We start from the raw sequence: 21007 nt of genomic DNA, 5'->3' as shown, positions 1-21007 counted from the left end.
AGCGTTCTCATTGAAGTCATCTCTGAGGCTGACCTTCAAAAAATTCTCCCTTTGGAAAGGGGCCCAAAGGAATACATTAAGTGACATCAATGACAGATACAAATGCAAGAAAAAATTACAATGGTGTTGTGTGTATTGGACAATCAAACGTACAAGGTCCTCAAATCTCACCATCCTATTCTTTCCATCCATCCAGACAGCCTGAGTTGGTACAGTCATCTCTCAAAGGCCAACCTTACAAATGGCAAAAGAAGGCTTTTATACTTTCTACTTCCCTCGTGTGATTTTATGCTTAAGGGCACTAAAAGGCATCCAATTATTTAGATTGACTCAGTCCAAACTTGGAAACAATAAATCCAAATGTTTAAGTATGGCAGACTTAATAGAAAAACCGATCTTCGCAAAGCCAAAGGTCTCCACGCTCGCAGCAGGTTAACGTCCATTTTTTTTTTCCTCTCTAGAATATCTCCTAATGCTTTACAACTGCAGGTGAGTCGTGAAAACACCATCTCTTGAGCAGCCTAAAACCTCAAAACGCGATCACTCGTTTGTGGTTTAGTAAGTGAAACCTGCAAAGCCCGGCTGGAAAAATCTGTCGGGCTCGCTGCTCCTCAAAGCCCTTCTCGTGTAGACAATAACGGGACTTGTGTGACAGAGTGGGGACATCCCTTTGACAAGAAAGAAGGATGTGAGCCTGGAAAGGAGCGGCCGTCTAGCAAAGGCAGGGCCTCTGTGGCTGTTCCTGCGGACGCCATTGGGGTTCAGCTCTTGCGTGAAGACTCGAGTGGGTTGCGTTGTGAGGAGCTCGGGTCTCCGCCACACGCCCGCGGACAAGGTACAAAGGACCGAGGGGAGACGTCTCCGGAGAGCAATGCCCGGCTGAGGAGAGAGCGACGCGCGGGCCTGCGCTGCGGTGAGGCGGCGAGCCGAGGCGAAGGCCGGGCGGCCTGTACTGTGGGCCGCCGCTCAGCCGTCCGCCTCGCCTCGTCGCACCGGGATCCCTCCCGAGCCAGGCCCGGCAAGATGGCGGGCCAGCCCCACGCGCAGCCGGCCCCTGCCCGGCCGGGCCCGGGTGCTCCCGCCGACGCGCTGCGGCCCGAGACCCCCACCCGGCGCCCCCGGAGTGCGGCGGCGCGGCCGCGCGGGAGGGCCTTCGCGGGCGGGCGGGCGGGCGGGCGGGCGAGCGGGCGGCCGCGCGGGGCGGGGGGCGCTTACCGTGAGCGGAGCGGCTCGGCCTGACTGGAGCCCTGAGGAGGAGGAGAAAGAGGAGGAGGCGAGGGAGGAGCGCGGGCTGTGCGCCGCGACCGCGGCGGCTCCCATCGCGGAGCGGCTGCCGAGCGCCGCGATGGGGGAGGGGGCGTCGCGAGCCGCGGCGCGCTGCCTCATGGGTAGGCTCTGAGCCGGCCTCACGCGTCCGCGCTCCCCGTCTTCCCGCCAACGCGGGAGGCGAGCGCGGCCATGTGCGCCGTGTCGCGGGCCCTCGAAGGCCGCGGGGCCGGTCGTGCCCCGGAAGCCAGAGAGGCCACTCGGGGACCGGCTGAGGTAGGCCGTGGTGCTCTTCGGCCACCCCAGGCCTGGAACCTGTGGGCACAAAGCCGGGAGTTCCGGACTCCCGTGTGCGAGGGTTACGGGACACGAAGAGTGAACCTGAGAGGAAAAGGAATTCAGCTTCTATGATGTTGTCAATATTTTTTTAACGTACGCTTTTGTTAGGGTCTCTTTTTCATCCCTGTCGTAGGAACAGTAGTAGCCTGTAATTGGAAAAAGGGAAAACCATGGCCAGTGCGTTTATAAAAACACTTTGCAGGTCAGATCTGTAAAGAAACTTGGCCCTGTCCTGTGTCAGAAACGTAGATGAACGTTTGTGTGTCCACGATGTCATTTTTTTAAAACAACGATAAATTGTTGAGGGGTTAAGATCCTTGTTGCTCTCCCAGAGGGCCCAGGTTCGGTGTCAACACTCCTTAGCTCCAGCTCCAGAAGATCGGACGCCCTCTTGTTTCGGGAGGCACCAGGCACTAAAGTGGCACACAGACCATTAGGCAGGGAAAACACAAACGCACATAAAATAAATTTAAACAACCTGTATATCCGTAGATAGAGGTCTGTGGCAATCACAACTAATTTTAATTCCAGTCTTAATTACTAAAAATACATTTAACACGTAGAGAATAGCTACAAAAGGTTTTAAGAGACACAGCAGATTTCAAAGGGGACAAAAGCAGAAAGCTGATATCTATGCAAAGTAAGTCACTGCAGGTGTTAGGAAAGGTATCTAGGAACCCAGCAGGAGAACCACAGAGCCCGGGCATGGAAGCCAGCAAGGAGCAAGACCCATCAGAAAGACAGAAAGATGACACTTAAAGAGGGCTCAGCAGTGTGAATAATTAGGAGTTGTCCACTGTGAAAAGGACAGCTGGGCAATGCAGTCACCATCTCAGTTGCCTGTACTAATCAGGGTTCTCTACAGTAACCAAACTTCTAGAATGAATCTCTCTATGTATATAGAAAGGGGTTTATTAGAATGACTTTTTAAAGATTTAATTATTTATTATGTGTACAGTGTTCTGTTTGCATGTATCCCTGTATGCCAGAAGAGGGCACCAGATCTCATTACAGATGGTAGTGAACCACCATGTGGTTTTTGGGAATTAAACTCAGGAACACTGGAAGACCAGCCAGGTGCTCTTAACCTCAGCCATCTCTCCAGTCCAACTAATCCAACAACCGGCCATGAACTTTAGAAAGCCCAAGAACCCAGTAGTTGCTCAGTTCAAACTGGATGTCTCAGAGATCTTTAGTATATACCCTGGAATTGCCAAGAAGTAGGCTGTCATGCCTGTGAAGGAAGCTCTCTTTTCTTCCATGTTCGTATATCGGCTTCCAGCAGAAGGTGTGGCCAGGGTAGAGGTGGGGTTCTCAGCTCAAATGATCTGTATTGAAGATGTGGATCTTCCTACACCAAATTAAGCAAAAGTTCCCCATAGGTGCCCTAGTGGGACCGAGAATCTGTGGAGGGTGTTGGGGTTGATGACACAGAGACCAGTCGGTGAAAGAAGGCTTCTTACCCTGACTGGTTATATGCACTGATACCGGGGGTCAGAAAGAGGCAGTTAGTCATTGGAAAGGTCAGGGTCAGGGTGTTTCCATTGGTGAGTCCTTATCAGAAACTTATTGCTCCGGTAAACATGTTTTTCTTTGTGATTACGGGCACCAGATTATTTTTAGTAGACATGTTTTTAGTAAACATGTTTTCTCTATGCTCCCAGGCTGATGGAGAAGTGGTCCTCCGGCCAAGATCTCTTGTTCCCACATCTGCCTCCCCAGTGCTGGGATTAAAGGCGTGCACCATAGAGGAAGAACTGTAGCAAGGACAAGGTGTATGCATAATTGAGCAGTCCTAGATATGGTCTTACTGTTCTTTGTTTCCATCTAGCTCAATGGTTCTCAACCTTCCTAATGCTGTGACCCTTTAATATATTTCCTCACTTTGTCATGACCCCTGTATTAGTCAGGGTTCTCTAGAGTTGCAGAATTTACAGAATGAATATACATTATGTATACACACACACACACACACACACACACACACACACACACACACGGATTTGTTGGAATGACTTACAGGCTGCGGTCCAACAATGGCTAGCTGTGAACAGAAAGTCCAAGAACCTGGTAGTTGCTTAGTCCAGATGTCTCAGCTGGTCTTCTGTATATGCTGGAATCCCAAAGAATTAGGCTCCAACACCAATGAAGGAATGGATGTGCTGACAAAGTAAGGGCAAGCAGGCAAAGGACCAACAACTCCTTCCTTCTTCCATCCACCTTATATAGGCTTCCAGCAGAAGGTGTGGCTCAAGTTAAAGGTGTGCCTTCCTGCCTCAAGATCTGGATTAAAGGGATGTGTCATCCCTCAAGATCCCTATCAAAAGCTTGTATCTTTCAGCCTCAACATCTAGATTGAAGGCTTGTTGACTTCTGGACACAAGATCCAGATCACATGTCTGGGCATTGGTGTTTAATTCCAGCACTGGGGAGGCAGAGGCCAGTCTGGTCTATCGAGTGAGTTCCAGGATAGGCTCCAAAACAATACAGAGAAACCCTGTCTCAAAAAAACAAAAAAGAAGAAAGAAAAGATGTGTCCTCCATTTCTTTATTGAAGTTCATTCCAGATTTAGTCAAGTTTACAACAAAGAATAGCTGTCACAACCCCAAACCATAAAATTATTTCATTGTGAGCTGGAGAGATGGCTCATTAGTTAAGAACACCGGCTGTTCCTCCAAAGGAACCAGGTTCAATTCCCAGTACCAACATGAACCCCTCACAATTGTCTGTAACTCAAGTTCCAGTAGATCCAACATTTTCATACAGACATCCATGCAGGCAAAACATCAATTCATATAAATAAAAAAATTTCATTGCTACTACATAACTGTAATTTTGTGAATATTGTGAATCTTACTGTAAATATCTGCTATGCAAGATATCCTTTTGGTGTCTAAGTCCACAGGTTGAGAAACATTTGTCTAGTTCCTGCAAGGTGGTCTGAGGAAGCTCTTACTGCTTGCAAGAGAAAGCTGATTTTTCAGGGTGCTACTTCACCCTCTAGTGTGCAGGTCCTCGACTACAGAGGGTCCATCCAGTGAGGCTTTGATCTCCCTGATATTCAACAATAATGACTTACTTTTCTGCCTTAAACCTTAAGGAGAGTAAGAAACATTAAACAGTAGTTCTGGCTTGTTTGGTTTTTTGTTTGTTTTCTGTCTCTGTTAAACATAAAACTTTTCAAATTCAAATTATTTTAACTCCCCTACCAAGTAAAACTTTTATGCAAATGTTTGAATTCTGCCCCACCTGCTAAAGCTTTTGTTTACAATACTGCATTCTTCTAACTGAAGTGACCTTTGTGGCACACCCATTTCTGTTTTACTTCATTTTCTTTTCCCTGATTCTTTTAAAACTGATGAATCATCACGAAAGACTGTGAGGTTGTACTCCAGCCAGTGGGAAAAAGACAATCAGCACTAGGGTTACAATACAAACCATGGAGGGGAGGCTGGGGGGGATGGGAGTGCGGGAAGAGGGGAGGGAGAGGGAACTGGGATTGACAAGTAAAACAAGCTATTTAAAATTAAAATAATTTTTTAAAAAACGTTCTCTTTGGTTCCTAGAATCTCATTTAAAAAAAAAAAAAAGAAGAATACAAACCATGGAAACTCCCTGTCCCAGACAGAGCGATCCCTGTTTTGTTGTTGTTTGTTTTTTTCTATGAGCAGGGCAGAATGCCCTTCTGATCATCAGTAAACCTTTGCCTGTTGAAACACTTAGATTGGAGGAGTAGAGAACACACAGATACTCTTAAAGTCAGATACCCAGGGAAGGCCTATAGGCCATAACAACCAGTTAACCAATCAACACAGGACAGGTCACCCAACCCCAGAAGCACACCAATCCTGAGACTATAGCATACCCCTAGATACTCCCCTTATGTGCCCCTCACCCTCCACCTCTGCCTCATGGTTCCCCTGGGTCTTTCTCCGTCCCCTGGTGAATACATGAAAGGCCTAAGTTAATGGAGTTAGCTCATTAAACAACAATAGAAGACTCTTTGCTTATGCATTGAAATGGCTCTGTTGGTGATTTGGGAGTTTCAGAATTTGGGCACAACAGACCCAAAATAAAGCACACAAAATTAAGGCAAAGGTGGTAGGCTTTTTAGTTACCTTGTGGACATAAGTGAGAAGTCCATGTGTTTTAGCAGTTTCTGTGTGCCTGTTTCAGTCAGACTGACCTGACACTCTGCCAATGACAGTTCTTGTTTCAGGGTATATAAACATGACCACTCCATGGTGTGGTTGAGGGGGAGGTCTTTATTGTAGGTATGAGAGAGGGAACAGCCAGAGGCATCTGGAGGAGTCCAGAGCAGAGAGAGAGAAAAGTAGATTGAACACAGCCAGCAGACTGGACCTGGCCAGGGCTGTCTTTGAAAAAGGGAAGAATAGTAGGGGACAGAGAATAGAGAAATCATAGTGAGAGAAGCTGGAGCAGAGAAAGAAACTATCAAGAATAGCAGGGTTATAAGGAGAATGAGTAGCTGGGGGAAAAGAAGCTGTGAGCAGGGTGGAGTTCATCGTGGAGAGGGAGATGAGAAGGGCTGGGATGTTTGTGTGGACTTTGAAATGTGTAACAGGTACTTGTGATACACAAGGATCCTGGAGGTCAGATTGATATGCTAATAGCTTTGATATGCTAATCTTCTGCCAGAGGTAAGGGAAATGACTCCTTTTGGTAGGTGGGAACTGCTTAGACAAGTTCCTGGGGCATGCTGGCTTTTTTTATCTAACCACCAGGAATCCTCCTACAGTCCAGGTTGAGCTCACTGGACTGCCTTTTGGAGTTTGGGGAACTGGTGTTTCCTTTGGACCTAACACAGAGGTCTACAAACATGAAGCTCAGGACTCTTGTCTTTTTTTCTTCCTCTGGATAGTGTAGTATTAGAATGCGAAGCATTGTAATCTCTGTTTATTCTTCTGCTACTGGAGAAAGCCAGCTGATAATAAAGCTAGCCCTGGGAGCAGGAAAGGCCAGAAAGATCAATGGCAGGGAAAGGAAGCCAGTTCCAGGGAGCCTCATAAACCTCAAGATCAAACCCAGCCTGAACCCCTTGCTCTTGCTAGACTTCTTAGTCATGTGACTTAATAGATACCCTGGTTGGTTAGGGCCCATGGTATCTCTAGAGTTCTTTGTTATATGGGTTAAATTCTTCCTGAAGAATTCCAATAGAAGTTTCTGTGGCATAACAGTTATATTTAATTGAATGTTTTTGAGCTCCTGAAATCTTGTATCTCTCCCAAAGTGGAACCTTTCAAAATAATCCCAAGTAATCCAATTGTTATGAGTCCCTTCCAGAGAGCAACAGAAAAGGATGGCTCCTGTTATCAGACCATGAGAATTGGCACTATACTGAGACAGACATCATGACAAAACCTTCATACTGCCTTGAGGAGATATATTATTTATAATTTATCAAAGCCACACTAATTAGCTATAGAAGCCAGGCGGTTAGTCCCAGGACTCAGGATTAAGAGGTAGACAGATCTCTGTTAGTGTCTTTAAAAAACAAAAAACAAAACAAAACAAAAAAAAACAGCTCACACAAAGGTGATCTCAGCAGCTGGGATCAAACTCCTTTAATCCCAGCACTAGGAAAATGTGGATGGGCAGAGAAAGGAATAAAAGGAGGAGACAGGAATTCAGAGCCTTCAGTCTCTGAGAATTGTGGAGACAGGATTGCCATTTCAGCTGGGTAGAGGTAAGATCTACTAGCTTGGCTGCTTTGCTTCTGTGATCTTCAGTGGCTTTAATAAATCATAAACAATATATCACCACACTGTCTCTGTTCTCCAAAGGGCCAGCATGACCTTCCTACACATCATTAATCTCCTGTAAGTGCCCTTTCATTGCCCCAACTCTAAGAAGTCCTGTTTGTTCTCTCCTTCCCCTTTAGGACCATCTAAGACCCAAATGCTAATGATCCCCTAGAGTCAGAGTTTTTTCTGGGCTCCTTTACCGACAGTGACTTAAGTATGCATCTCCTCTTGCTAAACTTCAGGCTAGTGATCAGTGCCCTCAACAACTGAACCTAAGAGGATAAAGAAAAAGGTTTTCCTTTCAACAAGCCCACTTTGAGTTGTCATCAGCAGCTGAAAAACAAGGAAAATGATGAATTTTGGCTATCTCTACCACTCTTGGATCCACCTCAGCCTTTGTGACTATGTGTAGCTAGTAAAAATGTGGGGATCGCCCAACATAAACTTCTTTCGAGTTCCAGTTTGTTTCTCAATGTAGCCAGAATAAAAAGCCTGGGATGCTAGGGCGATGGCAGCAGCACTTTGTGGAAAGACATTAGGTCTCTTATTACCCTTATCCTCATTGGACTGCCTAGAGCAAAAAATAACCCTTTATTGGCTTGTAAGACTCAGATTTAAGAGTTGTTTATGATAGCAACAATTACTAATCCTGGTAAATGATAAAAGTGGTGATGTACTATTCACATGTGCGCACACACAACATAAACACAGCATAGCCACCCAGTGATAATAGAGCAGGCAAAGCCGGCTGGGCAACTGAAGACTGATAGTACGCAGTGGCTAACCTCTTACTTACATCATCTCAAAAGACAGATAACCCTCTTGATAAAGGAAAGGCTCAGAACAGCCAGGGTTGGTGTTCTGTACAGCAGCACATATACTAAAATTGAAGTGAAACCGGAAGACTACCCTAGCCCTTGTATAGGTCTGAAACCAAATTTATGAAACATTTCATAGTTCTTTTTAAAATTTATTTATTTATGTATAGCAGAGTTGGGGGAAGTGTGTGTGTGTATCCAAGGCCAGAGGCCAGAGAACACCACACAAGATGTCTCACAACCAACTATAATACCAGCTCCAGAAGATTCAGCCCCCTCTTCTGGCCACCACAGGCACTACATACGTGTGGTTCACAGGCATGCTGGCAAAACATCCAAACACATAAAATAAAAATTAAGCAACTCTTTTAAAAATCAGAACTAGCCGGGCGTTGGTGGTGCATGCCTTTAATCCCAGCACTCGGGAGGAAGAGGCAGGTGGATCTCTGTGAGTTCCAGGTCAGCCTCCAAAGCAATACAGAGAAACCCTGTCTCAAAACAAAACAAAACAAAAAACCAAAACAAAAACAAAAAAAAAAAAAAACAGAACTAAAGCTATGCCAACAAGTGTAGACAGAGTTTCTGTTCTGTCTGGTCCTGCCACCCTTCAAACCCAAATAAACACACAAAAACTTATATTAATTAGAAACTGGCCAATGACTCAGCCTTCTTATTGGCTACCTCTCTCTTAGTTAATAATACATTTCTATTAATCTATGTATTTCCACATGATTTTATCTTACCGGAGAATATCCGTACCTGCTGCGCCCGCTGCACAGCCTGTATCCGAGAATGTGGCAAGGGTGTCATTGATGACACAGAGACCAGTAGGCTCAAGAAAACTTCCCAAGAAAGGCTTCCCTCAAGAAAAGCTTCCACTCCCTTCCTTACCCCTGGCTGGTTCTGCTCTGACCCCAGAGACTGCGGTGGGTGGGTCAGGAAGAGGGGGTTAGTCTTTGGAAAGGTTGAGGTCAGGGCATTCCCATGGGCGAGCCCTTTTCAGGAACTTATTGCTCCTGTAAACATTTCTTATGGACACCGGATTGTTTTCAGTAAACACGTTTTTAGTAAGCCTGTTTTTAGTAAACATTGTCTTACAGCTGCCGACTCCCAGGCTGATGGGGAAGTGGGTCTCCGGCCAAGGTCTGTTCCCACACAGACCTGTTACTCCTTCCTCAGCTACGTAGAGCATCCCCCATCATACACCCTTACTAAAGCTTACCCCTAGTGAAATACCACCTGAAGCAGATGCAGGTACTCAGTCATAAACATATGCCTGTTGTCTATTTCTTAGGGGAGCCCAGCTGTTTGAATGTGGGTCTTTCTAGGTAAGAGTCTCCATGTGACTTCTTCACATAGAGGTAGATCTTAGTGTACCAGAGAAATGGGTGACGGCAGTCCTGCAGGCTGCTCTCCTCTGTATTAGTTTCAACTGAGTGTTGAGAAAATAGTAAACAGCTGTGACTTTGAAATTCACTCCCCAAGAAAAATCTAGAATATAAAGACTCATTATTGGTAATTGAATATAGCAGTCTATGTTTTAATAATCAGCAGAACTAGAGGAAGCACTGACGTTTTCTACTGAATACTAAAACATGCAAAAGGCCAACTGAATAGAAAATCACTCCACCTGGTAATTGGAGTCCTTTCAGGATGATCAATGCTAGGAGTAAGGATGAGGTTGTCTTCAGAAAGCAATTTGTGTTCCACTGTAAACTACAAATGGGCTGCCAGTGTTCTTGGGCTCAATACCATAAACCATATCATCAATAATTTAGACTAGAAAATATTAAATAACACTTTTCCACTAAAATCTGTATGCCAGAACTAACCATGAAGCATCAAGATGTTAATTTCTTATTTTGGAACTGAAACCAATGACAGCTATGGATACAATTTATCTAGTGTGAAAGTACCCCCCCCACACCCATTTTGAGACAAGGATTGAGACTAGTAATCAGAGTTTTTTTGTTTTTTTTTTTTGTTTGTTTGTTTGTTTGTTTTGTTTTTTGGTTTTTCGAGACAGGGTTTCTCTGTGGCTTTGGAGGCTGTCCTGGAACTAGCTCTTGTAGACCAGGCTGGCCTCGAACTCACAGAGATCCGCCTGCCTCTGCCTCCCAAGTGCTGGGATTAAAGGCGTGGGCCACCAACGCCTGGCTAATAATCAGAGTTATTTAAGCTAATACTGAGTTCTCTGTATGTGCTGTGCTGTATGTCCGGCCCAAAGGTGACATTTTTAATGGCAGATAGCAACATACAGATGAAGTTTATTTTCAGAGCACAAGGATATCAGTATTTTTAAAACATAACAGCAGGGGCCTGAGAGATGGCTTAGTAATTAATCCCCATGGCTAACCATGCAGAGGATCTGAATTCTGTTCCTGGCATCCTCATCCAGAAGTTCACCTGTAACACCTGCAACTCCAGCAGCAGGAGATCCAGCACATTCCGCTGGCCTCTGAAGGTACCCACACACAGACACAAATATATAACTAAAACACAAAGAAAGTGTTTAAATATATATGTACACACACATACACACACACACACACTAGCCTGGGCCATAAATATTTGAGTATTGTCATGAATGGCTAAATTGTTCTTCATCTGTTCTGGAATATTCTTAACTATTTTCCTTATAGTGTTGCCTCTATGATATTTTCTCTTACCTTTTCTTTTATCATTCTCATTAAATGAGTATAAGACTTCTTGGGCTCCTCTGTATTTCCTGTGGGTTTTTTTTTTCAGGTGTGTGTGTGTCTGTGTTATGTTCTGCATAATTTTTTATGATGCACCTTCTAATTGGCTGTTTCTTTATCCATTAAAAAGTTGAACAGAAAATACAGATAACTCTCTCATATTTCCTCACATTCTCTTATTAGTAACATTCTCTTATTAGTAACATTTCACTTCAGGATATACTACATTTGTGACAATCACCTATAATTTCCATCAGGGTTCAATCTGTGTTGTTCAAGTCTATGGGTTTGACAAGGTCCTATATGTAACATTATAGTGTCAGTAAGAGTGGTTTATACTACAACCCCCTCTCCTCTGTCTACCCATCCCTCCCTCCTACCAGTTAAACTTCTGGGACCCACTGATCTTATTGTCTAAATAGTCTTGCCTTTTTCAGAATGGGATATACTTAGAATCATGTGCATTGTAGCCTTTTCAAGCATCTGTAGTGTAGATGAGAAATGTCCCCTATAGCGTATTTGAACATGAGTCCCCAGTTAATGGCATTGTTTGAGGAAGTTATGAAAGCTTTAGGACAGTGGTTGTCAACCTGTGGGTCACAATCCCTTTCCACAGGGGTCACCAAAGACCATTGGAAAACACAGTATTACATTACAATTCATAACAGTATCAAAATTAGTTATGAAGTAGCAATGAAAATAATTTTATGGTTGGGGGTTACCACAACATGAGGAACTGTGTTAAAGGGTCAAAGCTTTAGGAAGGTTGAGAACCATTGTTTAGGAGTTAGATTAGCCTTACTAAAAGACTGCTTCACTTCAGGGTAGGCTTTGAGAGCCTAAGGCTTCATTTAATTTCCTGTTCCAGCTTTCTGTTTCCTGTGTACAAATGAAAATGTGATGGGCCAGCATCCTGTTCCTGTGGCCATAATGGGCCTACCTTCTGTAATGGTAAGCCAAAATAAACCCTTTCATCCTTAAATTGCTTTTGGTCATGGCATTTTGTCATAGCAACAGAAAAGTAACTAATACACGTAGTATGCATTTGAGTTTCCTCCATGATGTTTCATATCTTAAACATCATTTGTTTTCATCACTGAGTGGCTGTACCACAGTTTGCTTATTTGCCTATTGAAGACATCTTGATTGCTTACAGTCTGGGAATGGTTATAAAGAAAACCACTGAGTATTCACGTGCGTGGGGGGGGCAGGAAATACCTAGGTCTTCACAAGTTTGATTTACTTGAACAAGGTGATATAACCAGGAAATAACTGATATAGAACCTGAGCTCAGAGTCTGTACATGTGCCCTCTAAGAAACTGCCACTTGTGATGCAAGAATGGGAAGAGTTTGGACTGGAGAGATGACTCCACAGTTAGAAGCACTGGTTGCTCTTCCAGACGTCCTGAGTTCAATTCCCAGCACCCACATGGTAGCTCACAATCATCTGTAATGAGATCTGGTGCCCTCTTCTGGCTTTCAGGGTTATGTGTAGGCAGAACACTGTATACATAAATAATACACCTTTTAAAAATTGTTTAAAAAAAAAAAAAGAGTGGGAAGAGTTCGTTGATGCAGAAATCCGAGTCAAATCAATCGATAGTCAGATCAATCGAGGGCAAGACCAGGAGCATAAGCAGAAGTTGTGAGAACGTTTCAACATGTGTAGTGGTGAAATGCTGCTTGGGAAAGTGGGATGAAGGTCGCACAGCGATGTAAATGTATTATTAGCCAATGTCACTGAATTGTAAGCTAAAAATAGTTACAATGGTAGTATGCACATTTTACTTTAATTAAAAGCATGTTGATTTGTCAGTAAGGAAGTGAATTAATCTGACTAAAGCTAGAACTTTATCCTGAGAAGGAGCTGAATGTATAAAATTAAAACAAAACTGATATTAAATGTTGTATTCTGAGGTCTTGGAGAATCACTGGAAATGTGCAAGGTGACATGCGGGTGAAACGTGTAATTTCGAAGAATGAAACTGCACTGCATCGCGTCTGTTCAAGTGGGAGCAAGCTGGAAGCTGCAAAGAGCTCAGCTGAGTCTGGGGGAGTCCTTGTCCACATCTTCTCGTTCCTTCCAGCAGCGGTGTTATACTAGCACTGCTGTCTCTGTCATAGTCTTAAGGGAGCGAAGGCTCACTCACCTCTGTGCCACTAGTATTATGTAACAAACAATTTTAAACTAGGTCTCTTAATTTCAAATCCAGTGGGATTTATGAGGAGGCAGAAATAACTCGGACTTAAGAATCATAATGAATTTTAATTCTGACTTTATAAAGAAGAGGAAGCTGTGTGGCTTCAAGAAACTCATCAAGCTTGCCTGGGCCTCAATCTTCTATGAAAACATGGTTAAAAAGAAAAATACCCACCCCCTAACAGTGAATACTACACATATGGACAGCAAAGCCCAGAACATGATCCCCAAGATGTGCTCAGTAAATGAATTCCTTTCTTCCTAAAAGAAATTGTGTTGTTAGGGCTGGTGGAAGAGCTCAGCCATTAGAGCATCTTTTGTTCTTCCGAAGACATGGATTCAATTCTGGATCCAGGCCTGTGGCTGTCAAGTAGGTCTAACTCCATCTCTTCTGGCCTCCACAGGCACCACACTCTCATACACAGACTCACAGCCTGTCAGCTACACATACACATAAATAAAAATAAAATAATATCATTTTTAAAATTGTGATGTTTGTCTGGCATTTATTTTGTAGCACATACATAAATAAAATTTTGATGATGCTTTTTGATTTCTTGTATATATAAATTTAGGTTTTTCTTGCATTGACAAATGCTAATTTTCACACGTTAATCTTTTTCTGGCTAAGAGAAATACCCATCTTACTAATTAAAGACACAGACTTCTAAAGAAAAATTATGAACATGATTTGGAAACTCATGTACATATTTATTTAACACCATTTCATATCTTTAAGAATCCTCTTGGAAACTTATTTAGAAAACTGAAAAGTCCTTGAATACCAAGTGGTTTTGCAGGAATTTTTTAATGAGTTAAGTGTAAATGAATCAAAAACACATGAATTATATTTTCTGTAAATAACACATGGTTTTGAAAACTGAAAATGTATTTGGAAAGAAACATCTCCTGTGTAGTATTGAGTCAGAACACAGAGGTGGCACTTCCTAAAAGGAAGCAGGGTTTTCTTTAGAAGGCAGAGGACTGTCTGCTGAACTCTCTGGATGGTCATAGCATTGCTTGTGAGACTACTCTTTTTTTGGATAAAAATGCTTTAGGATGGTGTCCAAGGCTGCATCTAGTGAGACTTTTGGCATTCTTATTTCAAAAGGTGTAGGATTAATCATGTTCTTTGGATAAAAGAGGAAGCATTGCTTTTATCACCGTAAGTTTTTCATATGGGGCAACTATAGGACTTTAGATATGAGAATAGCTGGAGGTGGGGGTGGTGGGGATTGTTGGTGAAATGGGGCACACCAATCCCCAGGAAGAAGTATTCTGTAGGAAAGGCAGAGAGACGAGTAAGCTGGATTCTCACCACAGCCTTAAAGCCTTTCACTGACCATGTTTAGTTATGTTGTGTCTGTGACCCCTCCTCCTCCTGCTCTACCCCCTTGTCTCACTTTCCCCCTGTTTTCCCCCTCACAGGAGATCTGGGATCCACATGAAGCAGTCATAATTTCAATATTACTGTTCCTCTGGTTGAAACCATCCAATTTCTTCAATAGTAACCAGAAGAGTTTTCATTTGTTTGAAGTGGTAGTCATCTTCTTCCCTCATTCAAAATGGAGACACTGAGTATGTTTTGTTAGTTTTAGAATTAAAAAAAACATACAAATTAAATGACTTTAGGTGAAACGTGAGTTTGTGCAGTGAAATGACTAAATAGAGATCATCTGGAAAGACCAGAGTACTGGTGGGAATATGGACAGGTAGATCAATGGGTCAGAATTAAGAATCCAGATAATAATGCTCAGGCTGGGTGGGGGGGCACAGGTTTAAAATTCCAGTACTTAGGAATGGAGGAGTTCAAGGCAAGTCCTACGACATAGTGAGTTTAGGGCCAGCCTGGGCTGTAAGAGACATTGACTCAAAAAGTAAAACAAGAGCAAGGAAGACAGCCTAGCAGGTAGAGATATTTGCTTCCAAGGCCTGAGTGCAATTTTTGGAACCCACATGGTAAAGGAAAGAACTAATTTCCTTAGGTTATCCTCTGATCTCCATACATCCACTGTGGTGTGCACACACACTAAGTAAGTTTGTTAAAGGCAGAAAAAGAAAATGCACTGGCCATTGTTCAAAGCTAAACACAGAATTGCCATAAAATTCATTAATTCCACTATTGGCTGTAATAGGCACAAGGGTTTACAGATAAACGTTGGAGAAAGTAGGAACGCTAATCATGGAGGGTTGTCTCCTCAACATAGTATATAAATACTTGTTTTCCACTCAGAAAGCTGGGAGTGACCCAGCTACCCATCGAGCCAGACATCATCCAAATCTGCCATGCTCATCCAAAATTCTCCTCCCTAGACCTTCAGCTTTAGCTTTGATAGAACCCATCCTTAGGGGAGGTGCCACATGTACTTTATATCCTGCTGATCTCTACACTGTCTCAGTCAGAGAACACACTAGATCCCATACCCAGAAGCTATTGAACCCATCTTCGTGGTCACTTGTATTGAGTTCAGTTGCAATGTAATTATACCTCCTTGTGGGACAGGGATGGTATTACACCAGGAAGCATGTACTGTGTTTAAATATGCTTACAAAAAGCCACCTGCTGTCAAACTCCAGAAGTTTTTGACCCAGAATGAGCTAAGTCAGGCTGAACTGAATTTTCCTTCTTAGTTCACATAGATCATTTCTCTGGCAGCAGTAGAACTTGCAGGAACCCGCTGAAATTGGCTACATACTCAAGAAAAATGAAATGATGGTGTCTATGCCAACATTTGCCTGAGAATGGTTCCAGCAGCAGTATTAACTATAGCCAAATTCAGAGAGATGTGATGGTCATCATCTGGTGACAGATATAAACTAAGGTATAGTCATACAATGGAATATTACTTGGCAACAAAAAGAAACAAAGTACTGATCCATGCTACAACATAGAGGAACCTGGTGGTGTGAAAGACTCCAGTCACAGAAGACCACCTGTGTTATGATCTCATTTATATGAAATGTCTAGAGTAGGCAAGCTCCGTGTGACAGAAAATAAACATCAGTTCCAGAGATCTGGGAGAATGGAGGAAAAAGAGAGAGGAGGGGCTGAAGAGGTGGCTCAGAGGTTAAGAGCACTGGTTGCTCTTCTAGAAGACCTGAGTTCAGCACCCAAAAAGCAGCTCACAACAAACTGAAACTCCAATTCCAGGAAATTCAACTCCCTCTTCTGGCCTCTGGAGGCATGGCACACATGTAGCACATGGATATACATGCAGGCAAAACACCTATACATATAAAACTAAAGACAAATTAAAAGAAAACCATAAGAAGACTAGCTATAAAAGGATACAGGATTTTTTTTGGAGATTGTGATGGTTAATAGTCACAGTCAGCTTGTCTAGATCTAGAATCACTATGGAAACATTCCTTTGGATGTATCTATGATGGAGTTTCCAAAAAGGTTTAACCAAAGAGGGAAGACCTGCCCATGGATTGGGTTTGGACTGAACACAAAGAAGAAAGTGAGCTGAGCAGGAGCCTTCAACCCCCTCTGCTTCCTGACTGTAAACACAGTATGGCCAGCCTCCTCATGTGTCCCTACCATGATGGTTGTACCCTTGAGCTGTGAGCCAAAGTAAACCCCTTCTTAAGTGATTTTGACAGCTATTTGGTGACAGCAGTGAGAAAAGTAACTAATACAGAGATGATGACAAATTTCTTAAATGATAGTATTAATGGGATCATAACTGAATTTTCCCCCAAAACCATAAAAATGGGTAGAAAGTGGGGTATGTAAAATATATCTCAATAAGGACATTACCTTAAAAGAAACAAAAAGAAATAGAAATGTTGGTTTTTATCCTCAGAATAAGGCAAGGTAGTTCATAGTTGAACTTATACATGTACACATTGAATTTAAGGTTAAAGGGGTAACAATTACCAAGGCAACTTCAGAGAATGAAAGTACAAATAATAACTCAGGTTGTGCTTCACTTGTTGGGAAACCAAAGAATATTTAGGTTTGCTGACACATGGGAGGGTCAAGCATGCATGTGCATGGGTGATGCTGAGAAAACTGACTGAATGCCAGTTCCAAGAGCCAAGGCCCATAGAATGTCCTTAGGAGGCTACGGAGACTAACAGCAATCTTTCAGTACAAGCCCTCCCATCCCACTCTCCCGGTGGCCAGTGCAACAACTACCTTTAGTTTGCTACCTATCCGAACCAGGGACAGTTCCAACCTTGTGGGGTGGTTGTAGTATGCTCTGTGATAGGCCATAGGCATGTTTTCTGGCATGCATTTATTTATGTTCATTTTCCTTCTGTACCCTTCCCTGGTGTAGGCAACATTGTAGGTTAACCACGACTATCTCAGTTAATATCTTCATCTCACACCTGAATACCAGGTGAAACGTAGGCTATCAGCTTACTTAAATCTCTGTAGGAAATACCTGTGAGTAATGGAGTACAACAGTTTGGGGGGAGGTGAAACGTAGTAAACTGTGCTAAATGTATGTTCACTCCTTGTAAAATGTAAAGACCATAGCTTCAAATAAGGCTCTTCCATCACGGACACCAGGGATTCTCTCTCTTTTTTTTTTTTTTTTTTTTGGTTTTTCGAGACAGGGTTTCTCTGTGGCTTTGGAGGCTGTCCTGGAACTGGCTCTTGTAGACCAGGCTGGCCTCGAACGCACAGAGATCCACCTGCCTCTGCCTCCCAAGTGCTGGGATTAAACAGGGATTCTCTTGATTTACCCACTGCATAAATAAAAGTGATGGGTGCAGCTGAGTAGGTGACTCATTGGGCATGAAGGCTTGCCTTGCAAGCATGAGGGCTTGAATTTGAGGCCCCAGAACCCATGCAAAAAGCTGATTATGGCTGCATGCACACCTATAACTCCAGTGGTGTTGGGGACAGAGATAGAAAGGTCCTTGGGCTTGCTACCCACCAGCCTAGCTCCACGTTCAATGGGAGACCTGGTTTCTAATAATCGAAACAAAGAGTGATAGAACAGGATGCCTAACATCCTTCCCTGTCTGGCCTTTGCAAGTACACAAGACACACCTATCCATTTATGCCACACTCATAAACACCACATAAGAGGTTATCTGTTGTTTAGTACAGATGACTCATAGCTATTTGCTTCATAAGAAAATGTCGTTTATCAACCTGACACAGCTAGAGTCATCAGAGAGGAAGGAGCCTCAGTTGAGGAAATGCCTCCATGAGACCCATCGATAAGTCATTTTCCCAGTTAGTGACCAATGAGAGAGGGCCCAGACCATGGTAGGTGGTACCATGGTAATGTAATGGCTAACTGTAATGGTTAATTTTATATATTAATTTGGCTAAGAGACTTCACTGGCCTCACCATGTTTCCCACCATCCTGAAACGGTGGGCCTGATAGAACAATGGAATGGCCTTTCGGCAGCAGTTACACTGCAAATTAGGTGGCAGTAGCCTGGAGAGTGGTGGAGAGGCTATCCAGAAGGCAGGATATCTTTGAATCAGTGTCCAGTATATAACACAATTTCTCTCATAATCAGGATTCACAGGTCCAGGAATCAAGGGGTAGAAAGGGCAATGGATCTACTCACTATCACCTCCAGTGACCCACTGTGAAAATTTCTGCTTCCTGATCCTGTGACCTGAAGATTCTGCTATCCTAGAACTTCTGATTCTAGAGTGGGGAGTGTTCCTTCCAGAAGGTACAACTAACATTCCATTTACCTGGAAGTTCAGACTTCTCCCTTGCCACATTGAGCTTCCGATGCCCTTAAACCTATAGGCTAAGAAAGCAGTAAGTGTTAGGAAGGGCAGTTGATCCCGCTTACCAAGTGGAAATTTGATTGTTTCTCCACAGTGAATATAAGAAAGTTCATGTCTGGAGTGCATGTCCTATTATGAAAGTCGATGGGAATTACAGCAAGCTAATACAAGCAAAAAGACACAGACCCTTCAGGAATGGAAGTATGGGTCACTCCTCCGGGAAAAGAGTTAAGACCTTGTGCTTGTTGAGGATAGAGGAAATATAGAATGGGTCATAAAGGAAGGCAACTATAAATACCTGCTAAGGCCATGTGTCCAGTTGCCAAAAGGAAGATTAGAATTGACATGAGCGTTTCTGTGGTGGTTTGAATAAGAATACTCCCCCCCCCCGCCATAGGCTTATAGATTTGAATGATTATTCACCAGGGAGTAGGAACTGTTTGAAAGGATTAGAAGGTGTGGCCTTGTTGAAGGAAATGTGTCACTGGGGGTGGGCTTTGAGGTTTCAAAAGCCTATGGCAGGTGAGGGTTGAGTCACCTCACCCCCCACCAGCTGCCTGCAGATCAGGATGTAGAACTCTCAGCTACTTCTCCAGCACCACGTCTGTCTACCTGTGTGCCACCATGCTCCCCATCATGATGATAATGGACTAACATCTGAAACTGTAAGCAAGTAAATGCTTTTTTTCCTAAGAGTTGCCTTGGTCTCTTCACAGAAAAAAAAAGTGACTAAGATAGTTTTTGTCATATTTTGTTAATAATATATTTGTGCAGACATTTGAAGTTTCTTAATTTCTTTTTAAAAATATATTTAACTTTATTTTATGTGCATTGGCATTCCCTGGAACTGAAGTTACAGACAGTTGTGAGCAGCCATGTGATGTTGGGAATTGAACCCCAGATCCTCTGGAAGAGCAGCCAGTGCTATTAACCACTGGCCTATCTCTCCAGCCCTTTTCTTTATTTCTTTATCATGTAGTACAACATCAATTGAGATACAATTAGTGGTTATCATATTTAAATTTTGAAATACTAAAAGAATGTCTCTGAAGGGACATTGCCATATATTTTAAAATATGTAATGCAGTTGAGATTGTACATGGCATAGTTATATCATGTTAGGCATAATTTTGACCTGGTTATTATTTTCATTTAGAAAATAAGGAGATATAATTGTGTGATAAAAGATAAAATGTTGGCAAGGGGTTGACTTGTGACAGCTATGCCTGGTTGTCAGCTTGACTGCATCTAGAATTAACTGAAAACTCAAGCGACTGGGCACACCCGTGATGCTTTTTCTTGATTGGATCATGTGAGGTATGAAGACCCACCCTAAATCTGGTCCACACTTTCTGGATATGCAAGAAAGAAGATTTTGCTTTTTGCCTGCTTGTTCTCATTCTCACTAGCAAGTTCATCTATCCTACTGCAGAGGCAGCTCTCCATTGATTTTAGAGCCTGCTTCTTCAGGACTCTGATGTATACTGAAGACCAGCTGACAAGTCTTGTGGGTGACTGAAAAACTATTAGATTCTTGCACTTTCCATTAGGAGATACCCATTGCTGGACTGTCTGGACCATAGCCTGTAAGCACTCAATATATATATATATATATATATTTCTGTTCCTTTAGATTAAAAACTTGAGGGTTCTTTTTGTTTTGTTTTGTTTGTATTACAGTGGTTTTCAACTTGTGGGTTACTACTCCTTTGGGGGTTGAATAACAAATATCATGTGTATCAGATATCTACATTGCAATTCATAACAATAGCAAAATTACAGCTATAAAGTAGCAATGAAAACAATTTTATGGTGGGGTCACCACAACATAAGGGATTATATTAAAGGTTGTAGCATTGGAAAGGTTGAGAACCAGTGCTTTAGAAAAATCCTGAATAATACAAACATACTATCTAGACATTCAGTTCATGCCAGTCTACATATCCCTTTGAAGGTAGGTTTTCAGATGAGATTAACATTAAAATCAGTAGCCTTTGAGTAAGTCACATTGTCTTTAATAACATGAGTGAGCTGAGAGGGGGAAGAGGGAAAGAATATATAGAATATACACATAGTAGATATATAGTGTATATGTATATGTATATACACTATATATATAGACATATACAGAAGGTATGTGTATATGCACATAGATATGCATAGTAGATTATATATGTATACATTATGCATGGAGAGAAGAATAT

General features: G+C 42.7%; 1 protein-coding gene and 1 long non-coding RNA gene across 7 annotated transcripts in view; one reads left to right on the top strand and one right to left on the bottom strand.

Annotated features, from left to right (window-relative positions):
- Znf280d (zinc finger protein 280D) overlaps nucleotides 1-1363 on the bottom strand; it is an 81642-nt gene extending 80279 nt beyond the window's left edge. For 5 of the 6 annotated variants that reach the window (XM_013116097.3, XM_013116100.3, XM_021229386.2 and 2 more), the window contains exon 1: nucleotides 1216-1355. The gene's annotated coding sequence lies outside the window, so the exon portion shown is untranslated. Of the gene's footprint in view, nucleotides 1-1215 lie in introns of all 6 variants that reach the window. The other variant, XM_013116098.3, reaches the window with a different exon arrangement.
- LOC110341572 lies at nucleotides 509-13575 on the top strand. The gene is made up of 3 exons (XR_002383539.2): nucleotides 509-835; nucleotides 11757-11839; nucleotides 12807-13575. It is a non-coding gene; the product is annotated as an uncharacterized LOC110341572 (long non-coding RNA).
- Nucleotides 13576-21007: the final 7432 nt, after the last annotated feature.

The sequence above is a fragment of the Mesocricetus auratus genome, unplaced genomic scaffold, assembly GCF_017639785.1.
Source record: "Mesocricetus auratus isolate SY011 unplaced genomic scaffold, BCM_Maur_2.0 Super-Scaffold_100691, whole genome shotgun sequence".
Classification (NCBI taxonomy): domain Eukaryota; kingdom Metazoa; phylum Chordata; class Mammalia; order Rodentia; family Cricetidae; genus Mesocricetus; species Mesocricetus auratus.
This window is presented reverse-complemented; position numbering and strand designations above follow the sequence as displayed.